Genomic DNA, 7697 nt, shown 5'->3' on the forward strand with positions numbered 1-7697 from the left:
AAGACCGTGCTCGTTTGCGCCATCAGCATCGTAGCGGAGAAACTGAGGTGGGCTGCGGGCGAATTTGGCAGAAAGGTGTTAGAGACACCGTACAGTCGTGGGGTGTCAATACACAGTATATGGCCAAACCGGGGTTTTTTCGGCAAGCGTCGATAGAATTATGGACAGCGGGCCATGGTTGCGTATTACTGATTGCTTGTCAGTAAGGCGATAAAGTGTTTAGAGACACCATACAACCGTGGGTGTCAATACACAGTATAGTAAGCACGGAAATTATTTTTTTTGAGGAATTAAATACCGTTCGCCACTATAGTGAGGTCACATAGCCGACAGTATTACACAGTATGTTTGGATAAACAGCACACAGAAAACATTTCAGGGCAGTCCAGCCGAGGCGCGACATAACCCCTTTTCTCCCAGACAGTTTCGTTCTCTGTTGATGCAGCTGTGCTGCGGAGACCAGAGCTCAGCCGTTCAGGTGCACAAGCCTCAGTAGTGACGGTGACCGAACGGCTCACGGAGCAGGGCAGTATGTCTAGGTGGTTTAATGTCAGACTGAACCCATCGCAGAGAGGAAGTCTGCCGTGAGGCCCGCGGTTTTGCCGTTTATTAAAAGGGCAGAAAAACCGGGTATATAAGAATGTACCAATATTCAGCGCACTGATATAGGACGGGACTGAATAAAGGGAGGTATTCGGGCCTCAGTATATTATAAACAAATTCGTTCTGCCTCTGATTCCGTCTAAACCAGAGAGAAATTACCAGGCAGACGAAGAGTGAGCTATCTGAAGTGAGATAGGCTCAGGCCAGTAAAGCTCTATAAGTAGTGTTTTAGCGCTCCAATAGAGGCGTGTCCGCCTTATCGAGCAGACGAATGAGATCGTGCCGCTCCAGGAGGGGAGGGGCATGAAGCTCTCTTATAATGAGTGTTCTTGGTGCTCCAATAGCGGCGAATCGGCCCTATCGAGCAGACGAATGAGATCGCGCCGCTCCAGGAGGGGAAGGGCATGAAGCTCTGTAATCGTTAAACACTGGACAGCTGCATTTAGAGGCAGCGAGCAGTAATGCCGCGTGCTAGCTAAGCCGTTAAGAGACCTCACCACTGTGGGGAAAGGAGCGAGGGACTCCGCGAGCGTGGAGCACGAGTGGCTGTGCTATGACAGAGACAGGGGCAGACCGCCCGTGTTTGCTTGTCGTATGCATCCAGGTCTACAGTTCCCCGCTTGTTCATCTCAAAAAGAGAGGAACGGCAGAGGGGAGCAGCAACACAGACAGAACAGCCATGCGTCGTGACGGTATCACCCGATGCACTCGGGGGATTAATATATGTGCCAGAGATCTCGCCACTGAATGTGAGAGGAGCGAAGGGACTCTGTAAGCATGAACGGTTGCGGTGTGACAGAACACAGGGGGGGGTAGTCCGTGTGTGCTTGTCTATGCATCCATCTAGTCTCATGGCTCGCCGTGTGTTCATCCCGGCGAGAGAGGAACAGCAGGGGGAGCACGAAACATGGATAAGACAACCAAAGCATAAGCGCGGTCCCGGCGTGGGAGGTGCCAGACCGTTAACGCGCTCAGAGGAAATTCATAGCAGAGAGGCTCACCGAGCCGCTGTGCTGGACGCTATTACAACAGCGCCTGCTCTTTTAGCTTATAGCTTTATATTAAAAATATTGATCTTACCGGGCGGCCGCAGGGGAGACCTCGTCAGGCATGTGTCCGCTGCACAGGGCTCGTACCACGGCAAGCGAAGGCTATCTTCGGTTCTCGGCCGGAAAGCGGCAGGGGAAGACGCTAGACCTGGACTCTGCTATCTTCGGTTCTCAGCCGGAAAACGGCAGGGGAAGACGCTAGGCCTGGACTCCGCTGCAGGGCTTTTGTCAACGGCGAGGTAAGGCTTCTTCTTTTTCTCTGCGGAGCAGCGAGAGGTTCGCGCTGAAGGAGAAAATAATGAGCTCCTGACGATGGAACCGCGCTTATATAAGGACGTGCGCTTCCCGCGCGCGGGTTCAAACGTCATTGGTCTGTACTTTGTACAGACGTTAACCAATAGGCTTCAGTCACGGAGTAAACAGGAGTTTCCCCCATAGCGTCAGCTAACTGACGCAATGCGAAGTGAACCGTATTGAAAGGGAATCATGTGTATGTTTGTCAGCGCGATACGCATACAGTGGTGCAGGTGCTGGGCTGTGAGCGATGGCCGATTAACTTAAATTGCACTCTTGTGTGAGAACGATGACTCGCATAATATTTGAGCCTTTGTCTGCTTTGAACTTCGGAGAAACGCCAGGATCTTTTATCTAGTTCACAAAAATCGTTTCCTTTATTAAGACATCTAATGTCATCGTGGATAAGCAACCCAGATAGCAAAATTTTTCAGTGCCAGAAATGGCTGAGTTCAGGCTGTTCTTTTGGCACACATGCCGCCACGGCTTACGGCCCTTGATTGGTCCCAGAGCTGCTTGCCTTAAGTAATCCAGAATCTAGCCGAAAGCAGACCGTAACTTAGCCGCAACCCTTTCACACCTCGAAAAAATCAGCCACAGCTCTCCCGGAATTTCCAGATAACAACCAGAAAAGAGCCCAAATTACCACATTTATCCCCAAACTTACCCACAACTTTTCCAGAAACCCCAAATGTAACCCAGAAAATAACCAAAATTACCATATTAACCCCTGAACCCACCCGCAACTTATCCAGATGCCCCAGAAAATAGCCATAAAGTGACCAAAATATATTTATATACCGTAAAATGTATAATTGAAAAACACAGATATAAAGCAAATATAGAGTTTTATTGATGCTGACAAGAATAATTTCAGATAACAGCAAAATAAATGAAATGTCAAATGTTCAGCCAAATAAACAAATAACAGTAGAAGGATCAAATAAAAGCAAAGAAATAGCCAAAGTAACATAAAAGCTAACAGAGAAACATTAACTTAATTGTTTTAAACAATAAACATGCAATAAAAAACAGATGTAATAACAGAAAGCAATATACAACAATTGGTTAAATATAAAAACATGCAATATAAAATGAATGTTTACAGATGTGTAAATGTGTGTTAGATAAATACATTTGAAAATAATACAATGTTATGTCACCAGCTAGAAAAAAAGCAACATTTAGTAACTTTAATCTCCAGTCATGTCTGTGCACACAAAGGACTTCTTATAGCCTACAGAATAAGAGCATAAAATACAGTTAGAAAATACATTTACATAAAATGCATAAGAGTAAGGACAAAAATGACATAGTACACACTGCCAGTCCAAGAACTGATACTTTTAAGTTCTTTAAATGGGAAAAGATATGTTTGCAGATTTCAGAGTTCCAGAAGGATTTCTAAATTACCAATTATTACCATTTTCATTTCCTGCTTCATTATTTGCCAGCGCTCACCCCAAACAATCCAAGATCAAGTACCTGGAACATTTTTAAAACATGGTGTCACTTTTAAGCCAAAACTTGTGCTTTTGTAACTTATATGAATATTAGACAAATTACCCTAATAAGAGACTTAACAAATTAGATATAGACAATAATGTCATTCATCAAATCAAACTGCACAAAGATAAATAATGAACATAATATACATCATCTTACTTTATTTTCTGTTTTGATGTCCATGTCTTTGTCTCTGTCTGGAGAATGGTTTGCTGTTCTCCAAGAGGTAGTAATGTCTATCAAATACAGAAGTCAAAAATCAAATCACCCACATTTGTTTACTCTTTTAAACTGATACATTTTTTAACGAAGTTAAAACTCACATCAGTCTTTACCCAGACAGCTGGAACAACATAGTCTGGTATAGGACTTCTGCAAACAAAAAACAAGTATAAGTAAAGTTTATATTGTAAAAGGTCAAATAAAAGATTAAGACAAGCAATAAAGACAACATTTATAACTCTAGGTATAAAATTCCTTTACAAAAGCAATGGATGTCCTCATGTCTTTGTCTCTGTCTGGAGTACAGTCTGCTGTTTTCCCAAGAGGCAGTAATATCTATTAAATAAAGGAGTCAAACATCTGATCAGATACACATTTGTTTAATACTTAAACTATTACATTTTAAATGAAGTATTAAACTCACATTATTCTTCATCCAGATTGCAGGAACAACATTCATTGTTGACAAAGTGTGGTACATGACTTCTAGAAACAAAAAACAAGTACAAGTAAACTTTATATTGTTAAAATGTCAAATAAAAGATTAAGACAAACAATAAAGACAACATTTATAACTCTTGAGTATAAAATTCTTTTACAAAAGCAATGGATGTCCTCACGTCTTTGTCTCTGTCTGGAGTACGGTCGGCTGTTCTCCAAGAGGCAGTAATTGTCACCACCAGGGGCTGGCTGTTTTAAACTAAAGCCACGCCCCTTTGCAACTCCCACCTCGAGGAGGTCCCCAAAGCCAACCCAATGACCAGACAAACACGGGAACAGGTAAGTAAAATTTAAAACAAGCTTTATTTAGTTTAAATAATTAAAAGAACTGGGAATTTGGGGTAAGGAGAAATTAAAACTAATAGGGCTCTTCTTCTCCCTCCAGGGAGACTGCAGCCACGGCAGACAGGCCAAGGGCCGCAAGGGTGTCAACCACCATAAGCTGGGGAAAAAGGGAAACGTCAGGCTCCGGCCTGGGCCCTGCTAACCGTGGCGCCCTCCTTCTTCCGTCCTGGAGGCAGAATAATTTTTGGTGTGACTGGTAAGGAAGATCTCCACTGTCGGTGTACCTTTCCTCGGGCCGGCAGGGGGTCCTCGCCCCACGTGCCTTTACGTTCCCTGTCGTACGTCCGTCCACGTTCTCCTTATGCCCCACAGATAGTCACTGCTACACAAAAGCACTGTTAGCTTGCACTTGAGGTGTCTCTCACCGGCTCTGCTGCTTGCAGCTCTCTGGGTGGGTATCACGTTACACAGTCTGTTTCCTAATTGCTTCTCCTCGCTCTCCACAGGCGGTCTCTAGGACACAAATGACACTGTTACTTGGACTTCGGGTATTGCTCACCGGTTCTGCTTGCTTACAGCTCCCTGGGTAAGTATCACGTTCACAGTTTGCTCTTCAGTGGTTCACTCTCGTTCTGCTCTCTCTCCACAGGTGGCCGCTAGAACACAAAGGCACTGTCACTGGGACTTCGAGTACTTCTCACCGGCTCTGCTGTTTACAGCTTTCTGGGTAGGTATCACGTTCACAGGTGGCTCTGCAATAATTCACTCTCGTTCTGCTCTCTCTCCACAGGTGGCCGCTAGAACACAAAGACACTGTTACTGAGACTTCGAGTATCTCTCACCGGCTCTGCTGTTTACAGCTTTCTGGGCAGGTATCACGTTCACAGGTGGCTCTTCAATGATTCACTCTCGTTCTGCTCTCTCTCCACAGGTGGCCGCTAGAACACAAAGACACTGTTACTGAGACTTCGAGTATTTCTCACCGGCTCTGCTGTTTACAGCTTTCTGGGTAGGTATCACGTTCACAGGTGGCTCTTCAATAATTTACTCTCGTTCTGCTCTCTCTCCACAGGTGGCCGCTAGAACACAAAGACACTGTTACTGAGACTTCGAGTATCTCTCACCGGCTCTGCTGTTTACAGCTTTCTGGGCAGGTATCACGTTCACAGGTGGCTCTTCAATGATTCACTCTCGTTCTGCTCTCTCTCCACAGGTGGCCGCTAGAACACAAAGGCACTGTTGCTGAGACTTCGAGTATTTCTCACCGGCTCTGCTGTTTACAGCTTTCTGGGTAGGTATCACGTTTACAGGTGGCTCTTCAATAATTCACTCTCGTTCTGCTCTCTCTCCACAGGTGGCCGCTAGAACACAAAGACACTGTTACTGAGACTTCGAGTATCTCTCACCGGCTCTGCTGTTTACAGCTTTCTGGGCAGGTATCACGTTCACAGGTGGCTCTTCAATGATTCACTCTCGTTCTGCTCTCTCTCCACAGGTGGCCGCTAGAACACAAAGGCACTGTTGCTGAGACTTCGAGTATTTCTCACCGGCTCTGCTGTTTACAGCTTTCTGGGTAGGTATCACGTTTACAGGTGGCTCTTCAATAATTCACTCTCGTTCTGCTCTCTCTCCACAGGTGGCCGCTAGAACACAAAGACACTGTTGCTGAGACTTCGAGTATTTCTCACCGGCTCTGCTGTTTACAGCTTTCTGGGTAGGTATCACGTTTACAGGTGGCTCTTCAATAATTCACTCTCGTTCTGCTCTCTCTCCACAGGTGGCCGCTAAAACACAAAGACACTGTTACTGAGACGTCGAGTATTTCTCACCGGCTCTGCTGTTTACAGCTTTCTGGGTAAGTATGGTTCTCCTCCGTAGGTCAGCAGAGGGGCGAAGGTCACACACCACCTCACCGGGTCGAGCGCTGCCCTATCTCCAATGCCCATAGGCCGATCGATTCCTAGACGGGGGCGCCCTTTTCGTAGAGACCACGGGGCGGCGGACCCTTTCGCCTCTGACTCTGCGACAAAACAGACACAGGTAAGTTCACACCACGAATCTTTCCAATGGTTTACTCACGGTCACGGACAGCTCTTCGTCTGCGTCCCTTCGTACTCCAAACAGCACACTATTTATAGTAACAGTGGTTTTCTGTAGTCGTTGGCCTCTCCGTCCTCTGCCCAGTGGAAGAAAATGGATGATGCGGGGCTTCGTCTACAAGACACACAGCAACCCACAGCAATACACAGCACCACTCCAAACGTGAAAAAGATTTATTACACAGTCTCACTCACCACACTAGAAGTGCACCACAACAAGGGAAGCGCCCGGTGTCCTCCACTGCGCTTGGGCTACGATAAGGTGATGGGAAATACGACCACAATAAGTCTCGTTGCGGTGGCTGTTTGAAGTTGGACTTCTCACGGCTCGCCCACCACACTCTTATAGGGGTAGGGCCGCCCTCCTTCTCCTGGAGGTTTCCAATAGTTATACAAGTTAACTTTTGCCAGTTACTCCACACAAAAAGGGTATACTCACGGCGAATAGCCTTTGTTTACGTTGTACCAGAAGGTCAATTTTCTTCCTGCTTTACTCCTTCAGTATTGATTAGAACAAGTTCCTTTCGACCCATAGGATTTTCCTGTTTACTCCAGCAGCTCCACAATCAAGACTGCAACGAGAGAGAGAGAGAGAACCACAGACAGCCACCACGTCAAAAAGAAACGAGCACAGCTCCGTTTCCCAGCACACACTAAGCACCTCTAACTGTGTTCTAACTGTGCTTTATATACTCCTCTCTGTACTATAATCATCCAATTGCCCGGCGATCTCTTCAACTAGGCACAGCTGTGCCCAATCGGCTGATTACAGCCTCCGTGAATCTGCCGGATGTCCGGTGTTTCCGTTTTCCGGTCTGGACGGAAACATCCGGGCGGAACCAAAACTTCCTCAACTTTTGGTTCCGCCCTGAAAGATCGTCACCCCGTGACATCCTCCCCCGCCAATGCATTCCAGTCCCTGGAATGCCGTTGAGTAGTCCACTCACCGTAACGGGAAGGGGGTCGGCCTCGATTCTCCCGTTGGGAGCGCCTCACAGGGGAGTCAGGTTCGGCGGGCTCGGGCACAACCTCAGGTTGTCCTTGGGCGGCCGGGGGTTCGGCTGGCGCTGGTACCGGCTCTGCTTGTCTCTGGGCGGCCGGGGGTTCAACTGGCTCAGGTGCTAGCTCTGGCTCTCCT

The 7697-nt window shown here is 46.8% G+C and overlaps 1 long non-coding RNA gene across 2 annotated transcripts; it reads right to left on the bottom strand.

Annotated features, from left to right (window-relative positions):
• Nucleotides 1-2777: 2777 nt before the first annotated feature.
• Nucleotides 2778-4345, bottom strand: LOC135749371 (uncharacterized). 2 transcript variants are annotated; one of them, XR_010532352.2, is made up of 7 exons: nucleotides 4295-4345; nucleotides 4099-4160; nucleotides 3936-4010; nucleotides 3776-3824; nucleotides 3612-3688; nucleotides 3370-3431; nucleotides 2778-3183 (listed from the first exon to the last, which is right to left on the bottom strand). It is a non-coding gene; the product is annotated as an uncharacterized lncRNA (long non-coding RNA). The 2 variants fall into 2 exon arrangements; XR_010532351.2 differs by lacking the exon at nucleotides 2778-3183 and having other exon boundaries at nucleotides 3190-3431; nucleotides 4274-4345.
• Between the last annotated feature and the right edge of the window lie 3352 nt (nucleotides 4346-7697).

The sequence above is a fragment of the Paramisgurnus dabryanus genome, chromosome 16, assembly GCF_030506205.2.
Source record: "Paramisgurnus dabryanus chromosome 16, PD_genome_1.1, whole genome shotgun sequence".
Taxonomy (NCBI): domain Eukaryota; kingdom Metazoa; phylum Chordata; class Actinopteri; order Cypriniformes; family Cobitidae; genus Paramisgurnus; species Paramisgurnus dabryanus.